The sequence below is a fragment of the Microcebus murinus genome, chromosome 13 (genome assembly GCF_040939455.1).
Source record: "Microcebus murinus isolate Inina chromosome 13, M.murinus_Inina_mat1.0, whole genome shotgun sequence".
In the NCBI taxonomy this organism is placed as follows: domain Eukaryota; kingdom Metazoa; phylum Chordata; class Mammalia; order Primates; family Cheirogaleidae; genus Microcebus; species Microcebus murinus.
The window spans coordinates 824,524-850,754 of NC_134116.1; the positions used below are offsets into that span (position 1 = coordinate 824,524).

Here is a 26,231-nt window from a genome sequence, read left to right on the forward strand (position 1 = left end):
CTTCCATTTCGGGAAAGGCTTCCTTACTGGGTGTGGAAATCTCCTATGCCTTTCCTCGCCTATTCTGTCAGCTTTAAAATTCTCTTTCAGTTGCCACCCTCACAGATGGATTAGGAAACTCTTTCCGGTGCACTCATTAGTGAAATGACCTCAATGAAGCTGGAATCCAATATCTAATCGCCGATTTTTAGCGAGTCCACACGCCAGGGTGGTCGGGGTCCAATGCAGCCCCGGCCAGGCCCAGGCCCCTTGGACCGGGCCACAGGAGGACACAGAGGAGGGTCCCGGCCCCCACGGTCGCGTTGCCGGCAGTTCTCCAAGGGATTGGGCGTTTTCCAGAGGTAGGAGATGGAGGGGACTGATTTCTTCAGCGCCCCACAAACCACGCCACCCCACCCATGGGACACATCCCTAGAGAGAGAGAGAGACGCCCCATACACTCGCTCCCCTCCCCCATGCGCAGTGCCCCAGCCCGGGCCCCGGGGAATAGGCGGCAGCCCACCCACAGGGTGGGGGGCGCAGCTGAAAGGGGTTGTCGGGGAGGGCGGCCCCTGCCTGGGGTCAAAGGGCGGGCGACCCGCGCGTGCGCAATCGGCGGCGGCGGCGGCGGCGGTGGGGGCGGCCACGAGCTGGGGGTGGGGGGCGGGTAGGTGAAGGAGGCTGGAAGGTCTCCACCTTGGCGAGTCCAGCAGTGGAGGCGCATCTTGTGTGAGTGTGAGTGTGAGTGTGTGTGTGTGTGTGTGTGTGTGTGTGTATAGAGAGACAGCCCCCCACCCCGGCCCGCCGCTCCCTGCCCGCCCCGCCCCGCCCCGCCTGTCACCCCCGTCCCACGGAGCCCGCCGGACCCGGCCGGTGAACTCAACAGGCCCGGCCCGGCGCCGGTCAGCGCCGGCGCGGGGCCTGGGGCGGGAGGAGGCGGCGGGGAAGCGCAGAGAGGCTTGGCTTCTTGAGCGGGGCAGGGGCGCCCTCCGCCGTCTAGGGCCACACCACCCTGAACGCGCCCGATCTCGTCTGGTCTCGGAAGCTAAGCAGGGTCGGGCCTGGTTAGTACTTGGATGGGAGACCGCCTGGGAATACCGGGTGCCGTAGGCTTCTTCTTCTTTTTTTTTTTGTTTTGCCTCTTGTTCTGTCCCCTTTCTGGGAGCGAGGCGGCGGCCCGGGGTGGGGGTCACCCCCACCCTCAGCGCCCGCCGCGGTGCCTGGCGCCCCAGCCCGCACCGTGGGGCCTCCTCTTGTCCCAAGCCGCGACACCGCCGTCACGCGGCAGCATGCGTGGCTTCTGGACTGTCAGGTCTCAGACCAAAGGTCTGCTCTGTGGGAACCGACACGCTGGAGGAAACCTTGAGAGTCTGAGAGGGGAGGGAGTTCCAGAAGAAGGCCAGGATGTCATTTTGAGGGAGTATGTGACCAGAACTCGTCCCGTTGCTTTTGGGGTTCTATGGGCTACACGTAGGAATCTTTGGTGGTGGCACCTGATGTTGGGGGATCCGGAGTCACACCCAGACCTGCTCCACAGGCCTCCTTTTACTTTTCTCTTCGGATTCATTATTTTTAAAAAGTGTCTCTTATCTCTATGATTGCATTTTCTTTTCTCTCTCTTTTCAAGCAGATGATGGGAGTCCAAGTATTAAGGTGACATGTGTTGCCCGTGCCCCCCTCCCCCCTGTGTTCTTATTCATTTACCTCTGATGTTGTTGCAGCGTATTGTGGGGGTACCAATGTTAAGGTCGGGTACGTTGCCCTCTCCCAGCCTCCCCCCTCGGGTCAGAGCCTCAAGTGCGCCCATCCCCCAGTCGGTGCGCACCCACCCCATTCCTAATGGAGGTGTATGCCCATCCCCTCCCCCCACCCGCCCGACACCCACCCGATGAAGGTGATTCCTCTGTGTCCACTTAGGTGTCCATCGGTTCGTACCCATTTGCTGGTGAGCGCGAGCACGTGGTGCTCGTGTGTCCATTCTTGGGCTACCTGGCTTACTGGAACGGGTTCCAGCTCTGGCCAGGAGAACCACGAGAGGTGCCCTCTCACCGCTGCTCCTCCTAGCTGAATAGCACTCCGTGGTGTCCACGCGCCACATTTCATTTACGCACTCGTGGGTCGCTGGGCACTCGGGTCGCTTCCAGGTCTTTGCGATTGTGACTTGTGCCCTGACTCTAACCCTAACCCTTACCCAGCCCGTCTCCTCCTCGGCCCCTGCCTGACTGACTCCTTCCCGCCCGGCCTGTCACCTGTCACCGTCCTCTGCCCCTGCCTGACACGCTCCTCCCCGCCCGGGCCGTCACCGTCCTCGGCCCCTGCCTGACGGGGCTCCTCCGTCGCCTGGGCCTTCCAAGGGCTTGGTGTGGACGCTGGTTCCAGGACGCCCTCCCAGGAACCCGGTAGCAGGGCGGCCGCAGCGTCTCGCGCCACCCAACCGTCCGCCGGCCGGCGGCCGGCGCTAAGTGGCCTGCGGGGGACGTGCCCCCACTGTGGGGCGGGCGCCCAGCCTGGTGTCTTCTCTGAGGCCCCGTGGCTGCTTTTCCCCCCCGCAAGGGGAGAGCCGCGGAGGTGGGGACCGCCTCCTCGTGGGGACGTACACCCGGCTCTCCACGTCGGATTCCGGGGCTCTCTGTCCTGCCAGAAGGCCCAGCTGGCCTGCGGGTCCTTAGAGTGGCAAAAACATCCGAAAACTGAGATTGAGGGTCCGGTGGTTGTCTGCACTTTTGTGCTGGGCACCCCAGGGAGGCCCGGGGGCTGGCTGGACAACGCGGTCTGCTGGGCAGGGGGGGGGTGTGGAGGAGCAACTGATGCCCTTTGCACTTTGGGTAGCAAGTGTCTGAGGTGTCTCTGAGCCCTGCGCCATGTCGGGGGGGTGGGGGTGGGAGGTCGGGGGGGTGGAGGAGCAGGAGGAGGAGGAGGAGGAGGTGGGAAGGGCCGTGGCCTGCAGTCGTGTTCCCGGGGTGGCTTCTTCCACAGGCTGCTTGGCCTGGGCTCCCTGCACCTGGGCCTTTGGAGGACTGGCCCTGTGCTTGCCAACGCTTCCCCTGCAGGGACCCAGAGCTGGGAGGTTGCACCTCTCAGCCCTGGGTCGGGCAGAGCCCCAGCGGGCCATGCCCACAACCTCTCTCAGCACGGGTCCCCCAGAAGGCTCCTTTGGGACCAGGATTCTCTTGCGGGTGACTCTTTAAGGTCTGGCCCCTGGATGGAGGGGCACCAGGAGTAGAGGAGCAGGAAGGGGAAGCGGGTGGCCATGCGAGGGGACACTTTCAGGCCAAGTCCCAGCTTCAGCCTGATCCTCCTGGGAACCCCGGGGTGTACGTCACACCTCCTGGTTGTCCCGCTCTGAGACAAGGAGCCGGGCTTCGCATTCCCCCAGCAGCCAGTCGTGGGCTGAGGACACCTGGGGCGTTGGGAACTCCCTGGCTTCTCCTTGGCTTAACATCTGGAGCTGCTTGTGAATCGTGCCGCCACACACACCCGAGTGCAGGTGTCTTCTGCACAGACTGCGGGCCTCGCTCTTCTGAATGCCGCTAGCTCGCCACCCACCCACGGGTGAACCTGGTCAGGGTACTTTCTCTCGGGGGCAGACTCTGATCCTGGCGGGCTACCGGTGTTTCTGTTTGCTCGTTTCTTTCTTCCATTTCGGGAAAGGCTTCCTTACTGGGTGTGGAAATCTCCTATGCCTTTCCTCGCCTATTCTGTCAGCTTTAAAATTCTCTTTCAGTTGCCACCCTCACAGATGGATTAGGAAACTCTTTCCGGTGCACTCATTAGTGAAATGACCTCAATGAAGCTGGAATCCAATATCTAATCGCCGATTTTTAGCGAGTCCACACGCCAGGGTGGTCGGGGTCCAATGCAGCCCCGGCCAGGCCCAGGCCCCTTGGACCGGGCCACAGGAGGACACAGAGGAGGGTCCCGGCCCCCACGGTCGCGTTGCCGGCAGTTCTCCAAGGGCTTGGGCGTTTTCCAGAGGTAGGAGATGGAGGGGACTGATTTCTTCAGCGCCCCACAAACCACGCCACCCCACCCATGGGACACATCCCTAGAGAGAGAGAGAGACGCCCCATACACTCGCTCCCCTCCCCCATGCGCAGTGCCCCAGCCCGGGCCCGGGGTGAATAGGCGGCAGCCCACCCACAGGGTGGGGGGCGCAGCTGAAAGGGGTTGTCGGGGAGGGCGGCCCCTGCCTGGGGTCAAAGGGCGGGCGACCCGCGCGTGCGCAATCGGCGGCGGCGGCGGCGGCGGCGGCGGCGGCGGCGGTGGGGGCGGCCACGAGCTGGGGGTGGGGGGCGGGTAGGTGAAGGAGGCTGGAAGGTCTCCACCTTGGCGAGTCCAGCAGTGGAGGCGCATCTTGTGTGAGTGTGAGTGAGTGAGTGTGAGTGTGAGTGTGTGTGTGTGTGTGTGTGTGTGTGTGTATAGAGAGACAGCCCCCCACCCCGGCCCGCCGCTCCCTGCCCGCCCCGCCCCGCCCCGCCTGTCACCCCCGTCCCACGGAGCCCGCCGGACCCGGCCGGTGAACTCAACAGGCCCGGCCCGGCGCCGGTCAGCGCCGGCGCGGGGCCTGGGGCGGGAGGAGGCGGCGGGGAAGCGCAGAGAGGCTCGGCTTCTTGAGCGGGGCAGGGGCGCCCTCCGCCGTCTAGGGCCACACCACCCTGAACGCGCCCGATCTCGTCTGGTCTCGGAAGCTAAGCAGGGTCGGGCCTGGTTAGTACTTGGATGGGAGACCGCCTGGGAATACCGGGTGCCGTAGGCTTCTTCTTCTTTTTTTTTTTGTTTTGCCTCTTGTTCTGTCCCCTTTCTGGGAGCGAGGCGGCGGCCCGGGGTGGGGGTCACCCCCACCCTCAGCGCCCGCCGCGGTGCCTGGCGCCCCAGCCCGCACCGTGGGGCCTCCTCTTGTCCCAAGCCGCGACACCGCCGTCACGCGGCAGCATGCGTGGCTTCTGGACTGTCAGGTCTCAGACCAAAGGTCTGCTCTGTGGGAACCGACACGCTGGAGGAAACCTTGAGAGTCTGAGAGGGGAGGGAGTTCCAGAAGAAGGCCAGGATGTCATTTTGAGGGAGTATGTGACCAGAACTCGTCCCGTTGCTTTTGGGGTTCTATGGGCTACACGTAGGAATCTTTGGTGGTGGCACCTGATGTTGGGGGATCCGGAGTCACACCCAGACCTGCTCCACAGGCCTCCTTTTACTTTTCTCTTCGGATTCATTATTTTTAAAAAGTGTCTCTTATCTCTATGATTGCATTTTCTTTTCTCTCTCTTTTCAAGCAGATGATGGGAGTCCAAGTATTAAGGTGACATGTGTTGCCCGTGCCCCCCTCCCCCCTGTGTTCTTATTCATTTACCTCTGATGTTGTTGCAGCGTATTGTGGGGGTACCAATGTTAAGGTCGGGTACGTTGCCCTCTCCCAGCCTCCCCCCTCGGGTCAGAGCCTCAAGTGCGCCCATCCCCCAGTCGGTGCGCACCCACCCCATTCCTAATGGAGGTGTATGCCCATCCCCTCCCCCCACCCGCCCGACACCCACCCGATGAAGGTGATTCCTCTGTGTCCACTTAGGTGTCCATCGGTTCGTACCCATTTGCTGGTGAGCGCGAGCACGTGGTGCTCGTGTGTCCATTCTTGGGCTACCTGGCTTACTGGAACGGGTTCCAGCTCTGGCCAGGAGAACCACGAGAGGTGCCCTCTCACCGCTGCTCCTCCTAGCTGAATAGCACTCCGTGGTGTCCACGCGCCACATTTCATTTACGCACTCGTGGGTCGCTGGGCACTCGGGTCGCTTCCAGGTCTTTGCGATTGTGACTTGTGCCCTGACTCTAACCCTAACCCTTACCCAGCCCGTCTCCTCCTCGGCCCCTGCCTGACTGACTCCTTCCCGCCCGGCCTGTCACCTGTCACCGTCCTCTGCCCCTGCCTGACACGCTCCTCCCCGCCCGGGCCGTCACCGTCCTCGGCCCCTGCCTGACGGGGCTCCTCCGTCGCCTGGGCCTTCCAAGGGCTTGGTGTGGACGCTGGTTCCAGGACGCCCTCCCAGGAACCCGGTAGCAGGGCGGCCGCAGCGTCTCGCGCCACCCAACCGTCCGCCGGCCGGCGGCCGGCGCTAAGTGGCCTGCGGGGGACGTGCCCCCACTGTGGGGCGGGCGCCCAGCCTGGTGTCTTCTCTGAGGCCCCGTGGCTGCTTTTCCCCCCCGCAAGGGGAGAGCCGCGGAGGTGGGGACCGCCTCCTCGTGGGGACGTACACCCGGCTCTCCACGTCGGATTCCGGGGCTCTCTGTCCTGCCAGAAGGCCCAGCTGGCCTGCGGGTCCTTAGAGTGGCAAAAACATCCGAAAACTGAGATTGAGGGTCCGGTGGTTGTCTGCACTTTTGTGCTGGGCACCCCAGGGAGGCCCGGGGGCTGGCTGGACAACGCGGTCTGCTGGGCAGGGGGGGGTGTGGAGGAGCAACTGATGCCCTTTGCACTTTGGGTAGCAAGTGTCTGAGGTGTCTCTGAGCCCTGCGCCATGTCGGGGGGGTGGGGGTGGGAGGTCGGGGGGGTGGAGGAGCAGGAGGAGGAGGAGGAGGAGGTGGGAAGGGCCGTGGCCTGCAGTCGTGTTCCCGGGGTGGCTTCTTCCACAGGCTGCTTGGCCTGGGCTCCCTGCACCTGGGCCTTTGGAGGACTGGCCCTGTGCTTGCCAACGCTTCCCCTGCAGGGACCCAGAGCTGGGAGGTTGCACCTCTCAGCCCTGGGTCGGGCAGAGCCCCAGCGGGCCATGCCCACAACCTCTCTCAGCACGGGTCCCCCAGAAGGCTCCTTTGGGACCAGGATTCTCTTGCGGGTGACTCTTTAAGGTCTGGCCCCTGGATGGAGGGGCACCAGGAGTAGAGGAGCAGGAAGGGGAAGCGGGTGGCCATGCGAGGGGACACTTTCAGGCCAAGTCCCAGCTTCAGCCTGATCCTCCTGGGAACCCCGGGGTGTACGTCACACCTCCTGGTTGTCCCGCTCTGAGACAAGGAGCCGGGCTTCGCATTCCCCCAGCAGCCAGTCGTGGGCTGAGGACACCTGGGGCGTTGGGAACTCCCTGGCTTCTCCTTGGCTTAACATCTGGAGCTGCTTGTGAATCGTGCCGCCACACACACCCGAGTGCAGGTGTCTTCTGCACAGACTGCGGGCCTCGCTCTTCTGAATGCCGCTAGCTCGCCACCCACCCACGGGTGAACCTGGTCAGGGTACTTTCTCTCGGGGGCAGACTCTGATCCTGGCGGGCTACCGGTGTTTCTGTTTGCTCGTTTCTTTCTTCCATTTCGGGAAAGGCTTCCTTACTGGGTGTGGAAATCTCCTATGCCTTTCCTCGCCTATTCTGTCAGCTTTAAAATTCTCTTTCAGTTGCCACCCTCACAGATGGATTAGGAAACTCTTTCCGGTGCACTCATTAGTGAAATGACCTCAATGAAGCTGGAATCCAATATCTAATCGCCGATTTTTAGCGAGTCCACACGCCAGGGTGGTCGGGGTCCAATGCAGCCCCGGCCAGGCCCAGGCCCCTTGGACCGGGCCACAGGAGGACACAGAGGAGGGTCCCGGCCCCCACGGTCGCGTTGCCGGCAGTTCTCCAAGGGCTTGGGCGTTTTCCAGAGGTAGGAGATGGAGGGGACTGATTTCTTCAGCGCCCCACAAACCACGCCACCCCACCCATGGGACACATCCCTAGAGAGAGAGAGAGACGCCCCATACACTCGCTCCCCTCCCCCATGCGCAGTGCCCCAGCCCGGGCCCGGGGTGAATAGGCGGCAGCCCACCCACAGGGTGGGGGGCGCAGCTGAAAGGGGTTGTCGGGGAGGGCGGCCCCTGCCTGGGGTCAAAGGGCGGGCGACCCGCGCGTGCGCAATCGGCGGCGGCGGCGGCGGCGGCGGCGGCGGCGGCGGTGGGGGCGGCCACGAGCTGGGGGTGGGGGGCGGGTAGGTGAAGGAGGCTGGAAGGTCTCCACCTTGGCGAGTCCAGCAGTGGAGGCGCATCTTGTGTGAGTGTGAGTGAGTGAGTGTGAGTGTGAGTGTGTGTGTGTGTGTGTGTGTGTGTGTGTATAGAGAGACAGCCCCCCACCCCGGCCCGCCGCTCCCTGCCCGCCCCGCCCCGCCCCGCCTGTCACCCCCGTCCCACGGAGCCCGCCGGACCCGGCCGGTGAACTCAACAGGCCCGGCCCGGCGCCGGTCAGCGCCGGCGCGGGGCCTGGGGCGGGAGGAGGCGGCGGGGAAGCGCAGAGAGGCTCGGCTTCTTGAGCGGGGCAGGGGCGCCCTCCGCCGTCTAGGGCCACACCACCCTGAACGCGCCCGATCTCGTCTGGTCTCGGAAGCTAAGCAGGGTCGGGCCTGGTTAGTACTTGGATGGGAGACCGCCTGGGAATACCGGGTGCCGTAGGCTTCTTCTTCTTTTTTTTTTTGTTTTGCCTCTTGTTCTGTCCCCTTTCTGGGAGCGAGGCGGCGGCCCGGGGTGGGGGTCACCCCCACCCTCAGCGCCCGCCGCGGTGCCTGGCGCCCCAGCCCGCACCGTGGGGCCTCCTCTTGTCCCAAGCCGCGACACCGCCGTCACGCGGCAGCATGCGTGGCTTCTGGACTGTCAGGTCTCAGACCAAAGGTCTGCTCTGTGGGAACCGACACGCTGGAGGAAACCTTGAGAGTCTGAGAGGGGAGGGAGTTCCAGAAGAAGGCCAGGATGTCATTTTGAGGGAGTATGTGACCAGAACTCGTCCCGTTGCTTTTGGGGTTCTATGGGCTACACGTAGGAATCTTTGGTGGTGGCACCTGATGTTGGGGGATCCGGAGTCACACCCAGACCTGCTCCACAGGCCTCCTTTTACTTTTCTCTTCGGATTCATTATTTTTAAAAAGTGTCTCTTATCTCTATGATTGCATTTTCTTTTCTCTCTCTTTTCAAGCAGATGATGGGAGTCCAAGTATTAAGGTGACATGTGTTGCCCGTGCCCCCCTCCCCCCTGTGTTCTTATTCATTTACCTCTGATGTTGTTGCAGCGTATTGTGGGGGTACCAATGTTAAGGTCGGGTACGTTGCCCTCTCCCAGCCTCCCCCCTCGGGTCAGAGCCTCAAGTGCGCCCATCCCCCAGTCGGTGCGCACCCACCCCATTCCTAATGGAGGTGTATGCCCATCCCCTCCCCCCACCCGCCCGACACCCACCCGATGAAGGTGATTCCTCTGTGTCCACTTAGGTGTCCATCGGTTCGTACCCATTTGCTGGTGAGCGCGAGCACGTGGTGCTCGTGTGTCCATTCTTGGGCTACCTGGCTTACTGGAACGGGTTCCAGCTCTGGCCAGGAGAACCACGAGAGGTGCCCTCTCACCGCTGCTCCTCCTAGCTGAATAGCACTCCGTGGTGTCCACGCGCCACATTTCATTTACGCACTCGTGGGTCGCTGGGCACTCGGGTCGCTTCCAGGTCTTTGCGATTGTGACTTGTGCCCTGACTCTAACCCTAACCCTTACCCAGCCCGTCTCCTCCTCGGCCCCTGCCTGACTGACTCCTTCCCGCCCGGCCTGTCACCTGTCACCGTCCTCTGCCCCTGCCTGACACGCTCCTCCCCGCCCGGGCCGTCACCGTCCTCGGCCCCTGCCTGACGGGGCTCCTCCGTCGCCTGGGCCTTCCAAGGGCTTGGTGTGGACGCTGGTTCCAGGACGCCCTCCCAGGAACCCGGTAGCAGGGCGGCCGCAGCGTCTCGCGCCACCCAACCGTCCGCCGGCCGGCGGCCGGCGCTAAGTGGCCTGCGGGGGACGTGCCCCCACTGTGGGGCGGGCGCCCAGCCTGGTGTCTTCTCTGAGGCCCCGTGGCTGCTTTTCCCCCCCGCAAGGGGAGAGCCGCGGAGGTGGGGACCGCCTCCTCGTGGGGACGTACACCCGGCTCTCCACGTCGGATTCCGGGGCTCTCTGTCCTGCCAGAAGGCCCAGCTGGCCTGCGGGTCCTTAGAGTGGCAAAAACATCCGAAAACTGAGATTGAGGGTCCGGTGGTTGTCTGCACTTTTGTGCTGGGCACCCCAGGGAGGCCCGGGGGCTGGCTGGACAACGCGGTCTGCTGGGCAGGGGGGGGGTGTGGAGGAGCAACTGATGCCCTTTGCACTTTGGGTAGCAAGTGTCTGAGGTGTCTCTGAGCCCTGCGCCATGTCGGGGGGGTGGGGGTGGGAGGTCGGGGGGGTGGAGGAGCAGGAGGAGGAGGAGGAGGAGGTGGGAAGGGCCGTGGCCTGCAGTCGTGTTCCCGGGGTGGCTTCTTCCACAGGCTGCTTGGCCTGGGCTCCCTGCACCTGGGCCTTTGGAGGACTGGCCCTGTGCTTGCCAACGCTTCCCCTGCAGGGACCCAGAGCTGGGAGGTTGCACCTCTCAGCCCTGGGTCGGGCAGAGCCCCAGCGGGCCATGCCCACAACCTCTCTCAGCACGGGTCCCCCAGAAGGCTCCTTTGGGACCAGGATTCTCTTGCGGGTGACTCTTTAAGGTCTGGCCCCTGGATGGAGGGGCACCAGGAGTAGAGGAGCAGGAAGGGGAAGCGGGTGGCCATGCGAGGGGACACTTTCAGGCCAAGTCCCAGCTTCAGCCTGATCCTCCTGGGAACCCCGGGGTGTACGTCACACCTCCTGGTTGTCCCGCTCTGAGACAAGGAGCCGGGCTTCGCATTCCCCCAGCAGCCAGTCGTGGGCTGAGGACACCTGGGGCGTTGGGAACTCCCTGGCTTCTCCTTGGCTTAACATCTGGAGCTGCTTGTGAATCGTGCCGCCACACACACCCGAGTGCAGGTGTCTTCTGCACAGACTGCGGGCCTCGCTCTTCTGAATGCCGCTAGCTCGCCACCCACCCACGGGTGAACCTGGTCAGGGTACTTTCTCTCGGGGGCAGACTCTGATCCTGGCGGGCTACCGGTGTTTCTGTTTGCTCGTTTCTTTCTTCCATTTCGGGAAAGGCTTCCTTACTGGGTGTGGAAATCTCCTATGCCTTTCCTCGCCTATTCTGTCAGCTTTAAAATTCTCTTTCAGTTGCCACCCTCACAGATGGATTAGGAAACTCTTTCCGGTGCACTCATTAGTGAAATGACCTCAATGAAGCTGGAATCCAATATCTAATCGCCGATTTTTAGCGAGTCCACACGCCAGGGTGGTCGGGGTCCAATGCAGCCCCGGCCAGGCCCAGGCCCCTTGGACCGGGCCACAGGAGGACACAGAGGAGGGTCCCGGCCCCCACGGTCGCGTTGCCGGCAGTTCTCCAAGGGCTTGGGCGTTTTCCAGAGGTAGGAGATGGAGGGGACTGATTTCTTCAGCGCCCCACAAACCACGCCACCCCACCCATGGGACACATCCCTAGAGAGAGAGAGAGACGCCCCATACACTCGCTCCCCTCCCCCATGCGCAGTGCCCCAGCCCGGGCCCGGGGGAATAGGCGGCAGCCCACCCACAGGGTGGGGGGCGCAGCTGAAAGGGGTTGTCGGGGAGGGCGGCCCCTGCCTGGGGTCAAAGGGCGGGCGACCCGCGCGTGCGCAATCGGCGGCGGCGGCGGCGGCGGCGGCGGCGGCGGCGGTGGGGGCGGCCACGAGCTGGGGGTGGGGGGCGGGTAGGTGAAGGAGGCTGGAAGGTCTCCACCTTGGCGAGTCCAGCAGTGGAGGCGCATCTTGTGTGAGTGTGAGTGAGTGAGTGTGAGTGTGAGTGTGTGTGTGTGTGTGTGTGTGTGTGTGTATAGAGAGACAGCCCCCCACCCCGGCCCGCCGCTCCCTGCCCGCCCCGCCCCGCCCCGCCTGTCACCCCCGTCCCACGGAGCCCGCCGGACCCAGCCGGTGAACTCAACAGGCCCGGCCCGGCGCCGGTCAGCGCCGGCGCGGGGCCTGGGGCGGGAGGAGGCGGCGGGGAAGCGCAGAGAGGCTCGGCTTCTTGAGCGGGGCAGGGGCGCCCTCCGCCGTCTAGGGCCACACCACCCTGAACGCGCCCGATCTCGTCTGGTCTCGGAAGCTAAGCAGGGTCGGGCCTGGTTAGTACTTGGATGGGAGACCGCCTGGGAATACCGGGTGCCGTAGGCTTCTTCTTCTTTTTTTTTTTGTTTTGCCTCTTGTTCTGTCCCCTTTCTGGGAGCGAGGCGGCGGCCCGGGGTGGGGGTCACCCCCACCCTCAGCGCCCGCCGCGGTGCCTGGCGCCCCAGCCCGCACCGTGGGGCCTCCTCTTGTCCCAAGCCGCGACACCGCCGTCACGCGGCAGCATGCGTGGCTTCTGGACTGTCAGGTCTCAGACCAAAGGTCTGCTCTGTGGGAACCGACACGCTGGAGGAAACCTTGAGAGTCTGAGAGGGGAGGGAGTTCCAGAAGAAGGCCAGGATGTCATTTTGAGGGAGTATGTGACCAGAACTCGTCCCGTTGCTTTTGGGGTTCTATGGGCTACACGTAGGAATCTTTGGTGGTGGCACCTGATGTTGGGGGATCCGGAGTCACACCCAGACCTGCTCCACAGGCCTCCTTTTACTTTTCTCTTCGGATTCATTATTTTTAAAAAGTGTCTCTTATCTCTATGATTGCATTTTCTTTTCTCTCTCTTTTCAAGCAGATGATGGGAGTCCAAGTATTAAGGTGACATGTGTTGCCCGTGCCCCCCTCCCCCCTGTGTTCTTATTCATTTACCTCTGATGTTGTTGCAGCGTATTGTGGGGGTACCAATGTTAAGGTCGGGTACGTTGCCCTCTCCCAGCCTCCCCCCTCGGGTCAGAGCCTCAAGTGCGCCCATCCCCCAGTCGGTGCGCACCCACCCCATTCCTAATGGAGGTGTATGCCCATCCCCTCCCCCCACCCGCCCGACACCCACCCGATGAAGGTGATTCCTCTGTGTCCACTTAGGTGTCCATCGGTTCGTACCCATTTGCTGGTGAGCGCGAGCACGTGGTGCTCGTGTGTCCATTCTTGGGCTACCTGGCTTACTGGAACGGGTTCCAGCTCTGGCCAGGAGAACCACGAGAGGTGCCCTCTCACCGCTGCTCCTCCTAGCTGAATAGCACTCCGTGGTGTCCACGCGCCACATTTCATTTACGCACTCGTGGGTCGCTGGGCACTCGGGTCGCTTCCAGGTCTTTGCGATTGTGACTTGTGCCCTGACTCTAACCCTAACCCTTACCCAGCCCGTCTCCTCCTCGGCCCCTGCCTGACTGACTCCTTCCCGCCCGGCCTGTCACCTGTCACCGTCCTCTGCCCCTGCCTGACACGCTCCTCCCCGCCCGGGCCGTCACCGTCCTCGGCCCCTGCCTGACGGGGCTCCTCCGTCGCCTGGGCCTTCCAAGGGCTTGGTGTGGACGCTGGTTCCAGGACGCCCTCCCAGGAACCCGGTAGCAGGGCGGCCGCAGCGTCTCGCGCCACCCAACCGTCCGCCGGCCGGCGGCCGGCGCTAAGTGGCCTGCGGGGGACGTGCCCCCACTGTGGGGCGGGCGCCCAGCCTGGTGTCTTCTCTGAGGCCCCGTGGCTGCTTTTCCCCCCCGCAAGGGGAGAGCCGCGGAGGTGGGGACCGCCTCCTCGTGGGGACGTACACCCGGCTCTCCACGTCGGATTCCGGGGCTCTCTGTCCTGCCAGAAGGCCCAGCTGGCCTGCGGGTCCTTAGAGTGGCAAAAACATCCGAAAACTGAGATTGAGGGTCCGGTGGTTGTCTGCACTTTTGTGCTGGGCACCCCAGGGAGGCCCGGGGGCTGGCTGGACAACGCGGTCTGCTGGGCAGGGGGGGGTGTGGAGGAGCAACTGATGCCCTTTGCACTTTGGGTAGCAAGTGTCTGAGGTGTCTCTGAGCCCTGCGCCATGTCGGGGGGGTGGGGGTGGGAGGTCGGGGGGGTGGAGGAGCAGGAGGAGGAGGAGGAGGAGGTGGGAAGGGCCGTGGCCTGCAGTCGTGTTCCCGGGGTGGCTTCTTCCACAGGCTGCTTGGCCTGGGCTCCCTGCACCTGGGCCTTTGGAGGACTGGCCCTGTGCTTGCCAACGCTTCCCCTGCAGGGACCCAGAGCTGGGAGGTTGCACCTCTCAGCCCTGGGTCGGGCAGAGCCCCAGCGGGCCATGCCCACAACCTCTCTCAGCACGGGTCCCCCAGAAGGCTCCTTTGGGACCAGGATTCTCTTGCGGGTGACTCTTTAAGGTCTGGCCCCTGGATGGAGGGGCACCAGGAGTAGAGGAGCAGGAAGGGGAAGCGGGTGGCCATGCGAGGGGACACTTTCAGGCCAAGTCCCAGCTTCAGCCTGATCCTCCTGGGAACCCCGGGGTGTACGTCACACCTCCTGGTTGTCCCGCTCTGAGACAAGGAGCCGGGCTTCGCATTCCCCCAGCAGCCAGTCGTGGGCTGAGGACACCTGGGGCGTTGGGAACTCCCTGGCTTCTCCTTGGCTTAACATCTGGAGCTGCTTGTGAATCGTGCCGCCACACACACCCGAGTGCAGGTGTCTTCTGCACAGACTGCGGGCCTCGCTCTTCTGAATGCCGCTAGCTCGCCACCCACCCACGGGTGAACCTGGTCAGGGTACTTTCTCTCGGGGGCAGACTCTGATCCTGGCGGGCTACCGGTGTTTCTGTTTGCTCGTTTCTTTCTTCCATTTCGGGAAAGGCTTCCTTACTGGGTGTGGAAATCTCCTATGCCTTTCCTCGCCTATTCTGTCAGCTTTAAAATTCTCTTTCAGTTGCCACCCTCACAGATGGATTAGGAAACTCTTTCCGGTGCACTCATTAGTGAAATGACCTCAATGAAGCTGGAATCCAATATCTAATCGCCGATTTTTAGCGAGTCCACACGCCAGGGTGGTCGGGGTCCAATGCAGCCCCGGCCAGGCCCAGGCCCCTTGGACCGGGCCACAGGAGGACACAGAGGAGGGTCCCGGCCCCCACGGTCGCGTTGCCGGCAGTTCTCCAAGGGCTTGGGCGTTTTCCAGAGGTAGGAGATGGAGGGGACTGATTTCTTCAGCGCCCCACAAACCACGCCACCCCACCCATGGGACACATCCCTAGAGAGAGAGAGAGACGCCCCATACACTCGCTCCCCTCCCCCATGCGCAGTGCCCCAGCCCGGGCCCGGGGTGAATAGGCGGCAGCCCACCCACAGGGTGGGGGGCGCAGCTGAAAGGGGTTGTCGGGGAGGGCGGCCCCTGCCTGGGGTCAAAGGGCGGGCGACCCGCGCGTGCGCAATCGGCGGCGGCGGCGGTGGGGGCGGCCACGAGCTGGGGGTGGGGGGCGGGTAGGTGAAGGAGGCTGGAAGGTCTCCACCTTGGCGAGTCCAGCAGTGGAGGCGCATCTTGTGTGAGTGTGAGTGAGTGAGTGTGAGTGTGAGTGTGTGTGTGTGTGTGTGTGTGTGTGTGTATAGAGAGACAGCCCCCCACCCCGGCCCGCCGCTCCCTGCCCGCCCCGCCCCGCCCCGCCTGTCACCCCCGTCCCACGGAGCCCGCCGGACCCGGCCGGTGAACTCAACAGGCCCGGCCCGGCGCCGGTCAGCGCCGGCGCGGGGCCTGGGGCGGGAGGAGGCGGCGGGGAAGCGCAGAGAGGCTCGGCTTCTTGAGCGGGGCAGGGGCGCCCTCCGCCGTCTAGGGCCACACCACCCTGAACGCGCCCGATCTCGTCTGGTCTCGGAAGCTAAGCAGGGTCGGGCCTGGTTAGTACTTGGATGGGAGACCGCCTGGGAATACCGGGTGCCGTAGGCTTCTTCTTCTTTTTTTTTTTGTTTTGCCTCTTGTTCTGTCCCCTTTCTGGGAGCGAGGCGGCGGCCCGGGGTGGGGGTCACCCCCACCCTCAGCGCCCGCCGCGGTGCCTGGCGCCCCAGCCCGCACCGTGGGGCCTCCTCTTGTCCCAAGCCGCGACACCGCCGTCACGCGGCAGCATGCGTGGCTTCTGGACTGTCAGGTCTCAGACCAAAGGTCTGCTCTGTGGGAACCGACACGCTGGAGGAAACCTTGAGAGTCTGAGAGGGGAGGGAGTTCCAGAAGAAGGCCAGGATGTCATTTTGAGGGAGTATGTGACCAGAACTCGTCCCGTTGCTTTTGGGGTTCTATGGGCTACACGTAGGAATCTTTGGTGGTGGCACCTGATGTTGGGGGATCCGGAGTCACACCCAGACCTGCTCCACAGGCCTCCTTTTACTTTTCTCTTCGGATTCATTATTTTTAAAAAGTGTCTCTTATCTCTATGATTGCATTTTCTTTTCTCTCTCTTTTCAAGCAGATGATGGGAGTCCAAGTATTAAGGTGACATGTGTTGCCCGTGCCCCCCTCCCCCCTGTGTTCTTATTCATTTACCTCTGATGTTGTTGCAGCGTATTGTGGGGGTACCAATGTTAAGGTCGGGTACGTTGCCCTCTCCCAGCCTCCCCCCTCGGGTCAGAGCCTCAAGTGCGCCCATCCCCCAGTCGGTGCGCACCCACCCCATTCCTAATGGAGGTGTATGCCCATCCCCTCCCCCCACCCGCCCGACACCCACCCGATGAAGGTGATTCCTCTGTGTCCACTTAGGTGTCCATCGGTTCGTACCCATTTGCTGGTGAGCGCGAGCACGTGGTGCTCGTGTGTCCATTCTTGGGCTACCTGGCTTACTGGAACGGGTTCCAGCTCTGGCCAGGAGAACCACGAGAGGTGCCCTCTCACCGCTGCTCCTCCTAGCTGAATAGCACTCCGTGGTGTCCACGCGCCACATTTCATTTACGCACTCGTGGGTCGCTGGGCACTCGGGTCGCTTCCAGGTCTTTGCGATTGTGACTTGTGCCCTGACTCTAACCCTAACCCTTACCCAGCCCGTCTCCTCCTCGGCCCCTGCCTGACTGACTCCTTCCCGCCCGGCCTGTCACCTGTCACCGTCCTCTGCCCCTGCCTGACACGCTCCTCCCCGCCCGGGCCGTCACCGTCCTCGGCCCCTGCCTGACGGGGCTCCTCCGTCGCCTGGGCCTTCCAAGGGCTTGGTGTGGACGCTGGTTCCAGGACGCCCTCCCAGGAACCCGGTAGCAGGGCGGCCGCAGCGTCTCGCGCCACCCAACCGTCCGCCGGCCGGCGGCCGGCGCTAAGTGGCCTGCGGGGGACGTGCCCCCACTGTGGGGCGGGCGCCCAGCCTGGTGTCTTCTCTGAGGCCCCGTGGCTGCTTTTCCCCCCCGCAAGGGGAGAGCCGCGGAGGTGGGGACCGCCTCCTCGTGGGGACGTACACCCGGCTCTCCACGTCGGATTCCGGGGCTCTCTGTCCTGCCAGAAGGCCCAGCTGGCCTGCGGGTCCTTAGAGTGGCAAAAACATCCGAAAACTGAGATTGAGGGTCCGGTGGTTGTCTGCACTTTTGTGCTGGGCACCCCAGGGAGGCCCGGGGGCTGGCTGGACAACGCGGTCTGCTGGGCAGGGGGGGGGTGTGGAGGAGCAACTGATGCCCTTTGCACTTTGGGTAGCAAGTGTCTGAGGTGTCTCTGAGCCCTGCGCCATGTCGGGGGGGTGGGGGTGGGAGGTCGGGGGGGTGGAGGAGCAGGAGGAGGAGGAGGAGGAGGTGGGAAGGGCCGTGGCCTGCAGTCGTGTTCCCGGGGTGGCTTCTTCCACAGGCTGCTTGGCCTGGGCTCCCTGCACCTGGGCCTTTGGAGGACTGGCCCTGTGCTTGCCAACGCTTCCCCTGCAGGGACCCAGAGCTGGGAGGTTGCACCTCTCAGCCCTGGGTCGGGCAGAGCCCCAGCGGGCCATGCCCACAACCTCTCTCAGCACGGGTCCCCCAGAAGGCTCCTTTGGGACCAGGATTCTCTTGCGGGTGACTCTTTAAGGTCTGGCCCCTGGATGGAGGGGCACCAGGAGTAGAGGAGCAGGAAGGGGAAGCGGGTGGCCATGCGAGGGGACACTTTCAGGCCAAGTCCCAGCTTCAGCCTGATCCTCCTGGGAACCCCGGGGTGTACGTCACACCTCCTGGTTGTCCCGCTCTGAGACAAGGAGCCGGGCTTCGCATTCCCCCAGCAGCCAGTCGTGGGCTGAGGACACCTGGGGCGTTGGGAACTCCCTGGCTTCTCCTTGGCTTAACATCTGGAGCTGCTTGTGAATCGTGCCGCCACACACACCCGAGTGCAGGTGTCTTCTGCACAGACTGCGGGCCTCGCTCTTCTGAATGCCGCTAGCTCGCCACCCACCCACGGGTGAACCTGGTCAGGGTACTTTCTCTCGGGGGCAGACTCTGATCCTGGCGGGCTACCGGTGTTTCTGTTTGCTCGTTTCTTTCTTCCATTTCGGGAAAGGCTTCCTTACTGGGTGTGGAAATCTCCTATGCCTTTCCTCGCCTATTCTGTCAGCTTTAAAATTCTCTTTCAGTTGCCACCCTCACAGATGGATTAGGAAACTCTTTCCGGTGCACTCATTAGTGAAATGACCTCAATGAAGCTGGAATCCAATATCTAATCGCCGATTTTTAGCGAGTCCACACGCCAGGGTGGTCGGGGTCCAATGCAGCCCCGGCCAGGCCCAGGCCCCTTGGACCGGGCCACAGGAGGACACAGAGGAGGGTCCCGGCCCCCACGGTCGCGTTGCCGGCAGTTCTCCAAGGGCTTGGGCGTTTTCCAGAGGTAGGAGATGGAGGGGACTGATTTCTTCAGCGCCCCACAAACCACGCCACCCCACCCATGGGACACATCCCTAGAGAGAGAGAGAGACGCCCCATACACTCGCTCCCCTCCCCCATGCGCAGTGCCCCAGCCCGGGCCCGGGGTGAATAGGCGGCAGCCCACCCACAGGGTGGGGGGCGCAGCTGAAAGGGGTTGTCGGGGAGGGCGGCCCCTGCCTGGGGTCAAAGGGCGGGCGACCCGCGCGTGCGCAATCGGCGGCGGCGGCGGCGGCGGCGGCGGGGGCGGCCACGAGCTGGGGGTGGGGGGCGGGTAGGTGAAGGAGGCTGGAAGGTCTCCACCTTGGCGAGTCCAGCAGTGGAGGCGCATCTTGTGTGAGTGTGAGTGAGTGAGTGTGAGTGTGAGTGTGTGTGTGTGTGTGTGTGTGTGTGTGTGTATAGAGAGACAGCCCCCCACCCCGGCCCGCCGCTCCCTGCCCGCCCCGCCCCACCCCGCCTGTCACCCCCGTCCCACGGAGCCCGCCGGACCCGGCCGGTGAACTCAACAGGCCCGGCCCGGCGCCGGTCAGCGCCGGCGCGGGGCCTGGGGCGGGAGGAGGCGGCGGGGAAGCGCAGAGAGGCTCGGCTTCTTGAGCGGGGCAGGGGCGCCCTCCGCCGTCTAGGGCCACACCACCCTGAACGCGCCCGATCTCGTCTGGTCTCGGAAGCTAAGCAGGGTCGGGCCTGGTTAGTACTTGGATGGGAGACCGCCTGGGAATACCGGGTGCCGTAGGCTTCTTCTTTTTTTTTTTTTTGTTTTGCCTCTTGTTCTGTCCCCTTTCTGGGAGCGAGGCGGCGGCCCGGGGTGGGGGTCACCCCCACCCTCAGCGCCCGCCGCGGTGCCTGGCGCCCCAGCCCGCACCGTGGGGCCTCCTCTTGTCCCAAGCCGCGACACCGCCGTCACGCGGCAGCATGCGTGGCTTCTGGACTGTCAGGTCTCAGACCAAAGGTCTGCTCTGTGGGAACCGACACGCTGGAGGAAACCTTGAGAGTCTGAGAGGGGAGGGAGTTCCAGAAGAAGGCCAGGATGTCATTTTGAGGGAGTATGTGACCAGAACTCGTCCCGTTGCTTTTGGGGTTCTATGGGCTACACGTAGGAATCTTTGGTGGTGGCACCTGATGTTGGGGGATCCGGAGTCACACCCAGACCTGCTCCACAGGCCTCCTTTTACTTTTCTCTTCGGATTCATTATTTTTAAAAAGTGTCTCTTATCTCTATGATTGCATTTTCTTTTCTCTCTCTTTTCAAGCAGATGATGGGAGTCCAAGTATTAAGGTGACATGTGTTGCCCGTGCCCCCCTCCCCCCTGTGTTCTTATTCATTTACCTCTGATGTTGTTGCAGCGTATTGTGGGGGTACCAATGTTAAGGTCGGGTACGTTGCCCTCTCCCAGCCTCCCCCCTCGGGTCAGAGCCTCAAGTGCGCCCATCCCCCAGTCGGTGCGCACCCACCCCATTCCTAATGGAGGTGTATGCCCATCCCCTCCCCCCACCCGCCCGACACCCACCCGATGAAGGTGATTCCTCTGTGTCCACTTAGGTGTCCATCGGTTCGTACCCATTTGCTGGTGAGCGCGAGCACGTGGTGCTCGTGTGTCCATTCTTGGGCTACCTGGCTTACTGGAACGGGTTCCAGCTCTGGCCAGGAGAACCACGAGAGGTGCCCTCTCACCGCTGCTCCTCCTAGCTGAATAGCACTCCGTGGTGTCCACGCGCCACATTTCATTTACGCACTCGTGGGTCGCTGGGCACTCGGGTCGCTTCCAGGTCTTTGCGATTGTGACTTGTGCCCTGACTCTAACCCTAACCCTTACCCAGCCCGTCTCCTCCTCGGCCCCTGCCTGACTGACTCCTTCCCGCCCGGCCTGTCACCTGTCACCGTCCTCTGCCCCTGCCTGACACGCTCCTCCCCGCCCGGGCCGTCACCGTCCTCGGCCCCTGCCTGACGGGGCTCCTCCGTCGCCTGGGCCTTCCAAGGGCTTGGTGTGGACGCTGGTTCCAGGACGCCCTCCCAGGAACCCGGTAGCAGGGCGGCCGCAGCGTCTCGCGCCACCCAACCGTCCGCCGGCCGGCGGCCGGCGCTAAGTGGCCTGCGGGGGACGTGCCCCCACTGTGGGGCGGGCGCCCAGCCTGGTGTCTTCTCTGAGGCCCCGTGGCTGCTTTTCCCCCCCGCAAGGGGAGAGCCGCGGAGGTGGGGACCGCCTCCTCGTGGGGACGTACACCCGGCTCTCCACGTCGGATTCCGGGGCTCTCTGTCCTGCCAGAAGGCCCAGCTGGCCTGCGGGTCCTTAGAGTGGCAAAAACATCCGAAAACTGAGATTGAGGGTCCGGTGGTTGTCTGCACTTTTGTGCTGGGCACCCCAGGGAGGCCCGGGGGCTGGCTGGACAACGCGGTCTGCTGGGCAGGGGGGGGGGGTGTGGAGGAGCAACTGATGCCCTTTGCACTTTGGGTAGCAAGTGTCTGAGGTGTCTCTGAGCCCTGCGCCATGTCGGGGGGGTGGGGGTGGGAGGTCGGGGGGGTGGAGGAGCAGGAGGAGGAGGAGGAGGAGGTGGGAAGGGCCGTGGCCTGCAGTCGTGTTCCCGGGGTGGCTTCTTCCACAGGCTGCTTGGCCTGGGCTCCCTGCACCTGGGCCTTTGGAGGACTGGCCCTGTGCTTGCCAACGCTTCCCCTGCAGGGACCCAGAGCTGGGAGGTTGCACCTCTCAGCCCTGGGTCGGGCAGAGCCCCAGCGGGCCATGCCCACAACCTCTCTCAGCACGGGTCCCCCAGAAGGCTCCTTTGGGACCAGGATTCTCTTGCGGGTGACTCTTTAAGGTCTGGCCCCTGGATGGAGGGGCACCAGGAGTAGAGGAGCAGGAAGGGGAAGCGGGTGGCCATGCGAGGGGACACTTTCAGGCCAAGTCCCAGCTTCAGCCTGATCCTCCTGGGAACCCCGGGGTGTACGTCACACCTCCTGGTTGTCCCGCTCTGAGACAAGGAGCCGGGCTTCGCATTCCCCCAGCAGCCAGTCGTGGGCTGAGGACACCTGGGGCGTTGGGAACTCCCTGGCTTCTCCTTGGCTTAACATCTGGAGCTGCTTGTGAATCGTGCCGCCACACACACCCGAGTGCAGGTGTCTTCTGCACAGACTGCGGGCCTCGCTCTTCTGAATGCCGCTAGCTCGCCACCCACCCACGGGTGAACCTGGTCAGGGTACTTTCTCTCGGGGGCAGACTCTGATCCTGGCGGGCTACCGGTGTTTCTGTTTGCTCGTTTCTTTCTTCCATTTCGGGAAAGGCTTCCTTACTGGGTGTGGAAATCTCCTATGCCTTTCCTCGCCTATTCTGTCAGCTTTAAAATTCTCTTTCAGTTGCCACCCTCACAGATGGATTAGGAAACTCTTTCCGGTGCACTCATTAGTGAAATGACCTCAATGAAGCTGGAATCCAATATCTAATCGCCGATTTTTAGCGAGTCCACACGCCAGGGTGGTCGGGGTCCAATGCAGCCCCGGCCAGGCCCAGGCCCCTTGGACCGGGCCACAGGAGGACACAGAGGAGGGTCCCGGCCCCCACGGTCGCGTTGCCGGCAGTTCTCCAAGGGCTTGGGCGTTTTCCAGAGGTAGGAGATGGAGGGGACTGATTTCTTCAGCGCCCCACAAACCACGCCACCCCACCCATGGGACACATCCCTAGAGAGAGAGAGAGACGCCCCATACACTCGCTCCCCTCCCCCATGCGCAGTGCCCCAGCCCGGGCCCGGGGTGAATAGGCGGCAGCCCACCCACAGGGTGGGGGGCGCAGCTGAAAGGGGTTGTCGGGGAGGGCGGCCCCTGCCTGGGGTCAAAGGGCGGGCGACCCGCGCGTGCGCAATCGGCGGCGGCGGCGGCGGCGGCGGCGGCGGCGGCGGGGGCGGCCACGAGCTGGGGGTGGGGGGCGGGTAGGTGAAGGAGGCTGGAAGGTCTCCACCTTGGCGAGTCCAGCAGTGGAGGCGCATCTTGTGTGAGTGTGAGTGAGTGAGTGTGAGTGTGAGTGTGTGTGTGTGTGTGTGTGTGTGTGTGTGTATAGAGAGACAGCCCCCCACCCCGGCCCGCCGCTCCCTGCCCGCCCCGCCCCACCCCGCCTGTCACCCCCGTCCCACGGAGCCCGCCGGACCCGGCCGGTGAACTCAACAGGCCCGGCCCGGCGCCGGTCAGCGCCGGCGCGGGGCCTGGGGCGGGAGGAGGCGGCGGGGAAGCGCAGAGAGGCTCGGCTTCTTGAGCGGGGCAGGGGCGCCCTCCGCCGTCTAGGGCCACACCACCCTGAACGCGCCCGATCTCGTCTGGTCTCGGAAGCTAAGCAGGGTCGGGCCTGGTTAGTACTTGGATGGGAGACCGCCTGGGAATACCGGGTGCCGTAGGCTTCTTCTTCTTTTTTTTTTTGTTTTGCCTCTTGTTCTGTCCCCTTTCTGGGAGCGAGGCGGCGGCCCGGGGTGGGGGTCACCCCCACCCTCAGCGCCCGCCGCGGTGCCTGGCGCCCCAGCCCGCACCGTGGGGCCTCCTCTTGTCCCAAGCCGCGACACCGCCGTCACGCGGCAGCATGCGTGGCTTCTGGACTGTCAGGTCTCAGACCAAAGGTCTGCTCTGTGGGAACCGACACGCTGGAGGAAACCTTGAGAGTCTGAGAGGGGAGGGAGTTCCAGAAGAAGGCCAGGATGTCATTTTGAGGGAGTATGTGACCAGAACTCGTCCCGTTGCTTTTGGGGTTCTATGGGCTACACGTAGGAATCTTTGGTGGTGGCACCTGATGTTGGGGGATCCGGAGTCACACCCAGACCTGCTCCACAGGCCTCCTTTTACTTTTCTCTTCGGATTCATTATTTTTAAAAAGTGTCTCTTATCTCTATGATTGCATTTTCTTTTCTCTCTCTTTTCAAGCAGATGATGGGAGTCCAAGTATTAAGGTGACATGTGTTGCCCGTGCCCCCCTCCCCCCTGTGTTCTTATTCATTTACCTCTGATGTTGTTGCAGCGTATTGTGGGGGTACCAATGTTAAGGTCGGGTACGTTGCCCTCTCCCAGCCTCCCCCCTCGGGTCAGAGCCTCAAGTGCGCCCATCCCCCAGTCGGTGCGCACCCACCCCATTCCTAATGGAGGTGTATGCCCATCCCCTCCCCCCACCCGCCCGACACCCACCCGATGAAGGTGATTCCTCTGTGTCCACTTAGGTGTCCATCGGTTCGTACCCATTTGCTGGTGAGCGCGAGCACGTGGTGCTCGTGTGTCCATTCTTGGGCTACCTGGCTTACTGGAACGGGTTCCAGCTCTGGCCAGGAGAACCACGAGAGGTGCCCTCTCACCGCTGCTCCTCCTAGCTGAATAGCACTCCGTGGTGTCCACGCGCCACATTTCATTTACGCACTCGTGGGTCGCTGGGCACTCGGGTCGCTTCCAGGTCTTTGCGATTGTGACTTGTGCCCTGACTCTAACCCTAACCCTTACCCAGCCCGTCTCCTCCTCGGCCCCTGCCTGACTGACTCCTTCCCGCCCGGCCTGTCACCTGTCACCGTCCTCTGCCCCTGCCTGACACGCTCCTCCCCGCCCGGGCCGTCACCGTCCTCGGCCCCTGCCTGACGGGGCTCCTCCGTCGCCTGGGCCTTCCAAGGGCTTGGTGTGGACGCTGGTTCCAGGACGCCCTCCCAGGAACCCGGTAGCAGGGCGGCCGCAGCGTCTCGCGCCACCCAACCGTCCGCCGGCCGGCGGCCGGCGCTAAGTGGCCTGCGGGGGACGTGCCCCCACTGTGGGGCGGGCGCCCAGCCTGGTGTCTTCTCTGAGGCCCCGTGGCTGCTTTTCCCCCCCGCAAGGGGAGAGCCGCGGAGGTGGGGACCGCCTCCTCGTGGGGACGTACACCCGGCTCTCCACGTCGGATTCCGGGGCTCTCTGTCCTGCCAGAAGGCCCAGCTGGCCTGCGGGTCCTTAGAGTGGCAAAAACATCCGAAAACTGAGATTGAGGGTCCGGTGGTTGTCTGCACTTTTGTGCTGGGCACCCCAGGGAGGCCCGGGGGCTGGCTGGACAACGCGGTCTGCTGGGCAGGGGGGGGTGTGGAGGAGCAACTGATGCCCTTTGCACTTTGGGTAGCAAGTGTCTGAGGTGTCTCTGAGCCCTGCGCCATGTCGGGGGGGTGGGGGTGGGAGGTCGGGGGGGTGGAGGAGCAGGAGGAGGAGGAGGAGGAGGTGGGAAGGGCCGTGGCCTGCAGTCGTGTTCCCGGGGTGGCTTCTTCCACAGGCTGCTTGGCCTGGGCTCCCTGCACCTGGGCCTTTGGAGGACTGGCCCTGTGCTTGCCAACGCTTCCCCTGCAGGGACCCAGAGCTGGGAGGTTGCACCTCTCAGCCCTGGGTCGGGCAGAGCCCCAGCGGGCCATGCCCACAACCTCTCTCAGCACGGGTCCCCCAGAAGGCTCCTTTGGGACCAGGATTCTCTTGCGGGTGACTCTTTAAGGTCTGGCCCCTGGATGGAGGGGCACCAGGAGTAGAGGAGCAGGAAGGGGAAGCGGGTGGCCATGCGAGGGGACACTTTCAGGCCAAGTCCCAGCTTCAGCCTGATCCTCCTGGGAACCCCGGGGTGTACGTCACACCTCCTGGTTGTCCCGCTCTGAGACAAGGAGCCGGGCTTCGCATTCCCCCAGCAGCCAGTCGTGGGCTGAGGACACCTGGGGCGTTGGGAACTCCCTGGCTTCTCCTTGGCTTAACATCTGGAGCTGCTTGTGAATCGTGCCGCCACACACACCCGAGTGCAGGTGTCTTCTGCACAGACTGCGGGCCTCGCTCTTCTGAATGCCGCTAGCTCGCCACCCACCCACGGGTGAACCTGGTCAGGGTACTTTCTCTCGGGGGCAGACTCTGATCCTGGCGGGCTACCGGTGTTTCTGTTTGCTCGTTTCTTTCTTCCATTTCGGGAAAGGCTTCCTTACTGGGTGTGGAAATCTCCTATGCCTTTCCTCGCCTATTCTGTCAGCTTTAAAATTCTCTTTCAGTTGCCACCCTCACAGATGGATTAGGAAACTCTTTCCGGTGCACTCATTAGTGAAATGACCTCAATGAAGCTGGAATCCAATATCTAATCGCCGATTTTTAGCGAGTCCACACGCCAGGGTGGTCGGGGTCCAATGCAGCCCCGGCCAGGCCCAGGCCCCTTGGACCGGGCCACAGGAGGACACAGAGGAGGGTCCCGGCCCCCACGGTCGCGTTGCCGGCAGTTCTCCAAGGGCTTGGGCGTTTTCCAGAGGTAGGAGATGGAGGGGACTGATTTCTTCAGCGCCCCACAAACCACGCCACCCCACCCATGGGACACATCCCTAGAGAGAGAGAGAGACGCCCCATACACTCGCTCCCCTCCCCCATGCGCAGTGCCCCAGCCCGGGCCCGGGGTGAATAGGCGGCAGCCCACCCACAGGGTGGGGGGCGCAGCTGAAAGGGGTTGTCGGGGAGGGCGGCCCCTGCCTGGGGTCAAAGGGCGGGCGACCCGCGCGTGCGCAATCGGCGGCGGCGGCGGTGGGGGCGGCCACGAGCTGGGGGTGGGGGGCGGGTAGGTGAAGGAGGCTGGAAGGTCTCCACCTTGGCGAGTCCAGCAGTGGAGGCGCATCTTGTGTGAGTGTGAGTGAGTGAGTGTGAGTGTGAGTGTGTGTGTGTGTGTGTGTGTGTGTGTGTATAGAGAGACAGCCCCCCACCCCGGCCCGCC

At 63.7% G+C, this 26,231-nt stretch overlaps 7 non-coding genes across 7 annotated transcripts; all 7 read left to right on the forward strand.

The window, feature by feature from the left end:
* The first annotated feature begins 973 nt into the window (after nucleotides 1-973).
* Nucleotides 974-1,092, forward strand: LOC142875368 (5S ribosomal RNA). Its single transcript, XR_012922747.1, has one exon. It is a non-coding gene; the product is annotated as a 5S ribosomal RNA (ribosomal RNA).
* Nucleotides 1,093-4,616: 3,524 nt separating this feature from the next.
* On the forward strand, nucleotides 4,617-4,735 carry LOC142875369 (5S ribosomal RNA). Its single transcript, XR_012922748.1, has one exon. It is a non-coding gene; the product is annotated as a 5S ribosomal RNA (ribosomal RNA).
* A 3,523-nt stretch (nucleotides 4,736-8,258) lies between these two features.
* LOC142875370 (5S ribosomal RNA) lies at nucleotides 8,259-8,377 on the forward strand. The gene has a single exon (XR_012922749.1). It is a non-coding gene; the product is annotated as a 5S ribosomal RNA (ribosomal RNA).
* A 3,523-nt stretch (nucleotides 8,378-11,900) lies between these two features.
* Nucleotides 11,901-12,019, forward strand: LOC142874991 (5S ribosomal RNA). The gene has a single exon (XR_012922571.1). It is a non-coding gene; the product is annotated as a 5S ribosomal RNA (ribosomal RNA).
* A 3,502-nt stretch (nucleotides 12,020-15,521) lies between these two features.
* LOC142874993 (5S ribosomal RNA) lies at nucleotides 15,522-15,640 on the forward strand. Its single transcript, XR_012922572.1, has one exon. It is a non-coding gene; the product is annotated as a 5S ribosomal RNA (ribosomal RNA).
* Nucleotides 15,641-19,154: 3,514 nt separating this feature from the next.
* Nucleotides 19,155-19,273, forward strand: LOC142874994 (5S ribosomal RNA). Its single transcript, XR_012922573.1, has one exon. It is a non-coding gene; the product is annotated as a 5S ribosomal RNA (ribosomal RNA).
* Nucleotides 19,274-22,798: 3,525 nt separating this feature from the next.
* Nucleotides 22,799-22,917, forward strand: LOC142874995 (5S ribosomal RNA). The gene has a single exon (XR_012922574.1). It is a non-coding gene; the product is annotated as a 5S ribosomal RNA (ribosomal RNA).
* The last annotated feature ends 3,314 nt before the right edge of the window (nucleotides 22,918-26,231 follow it).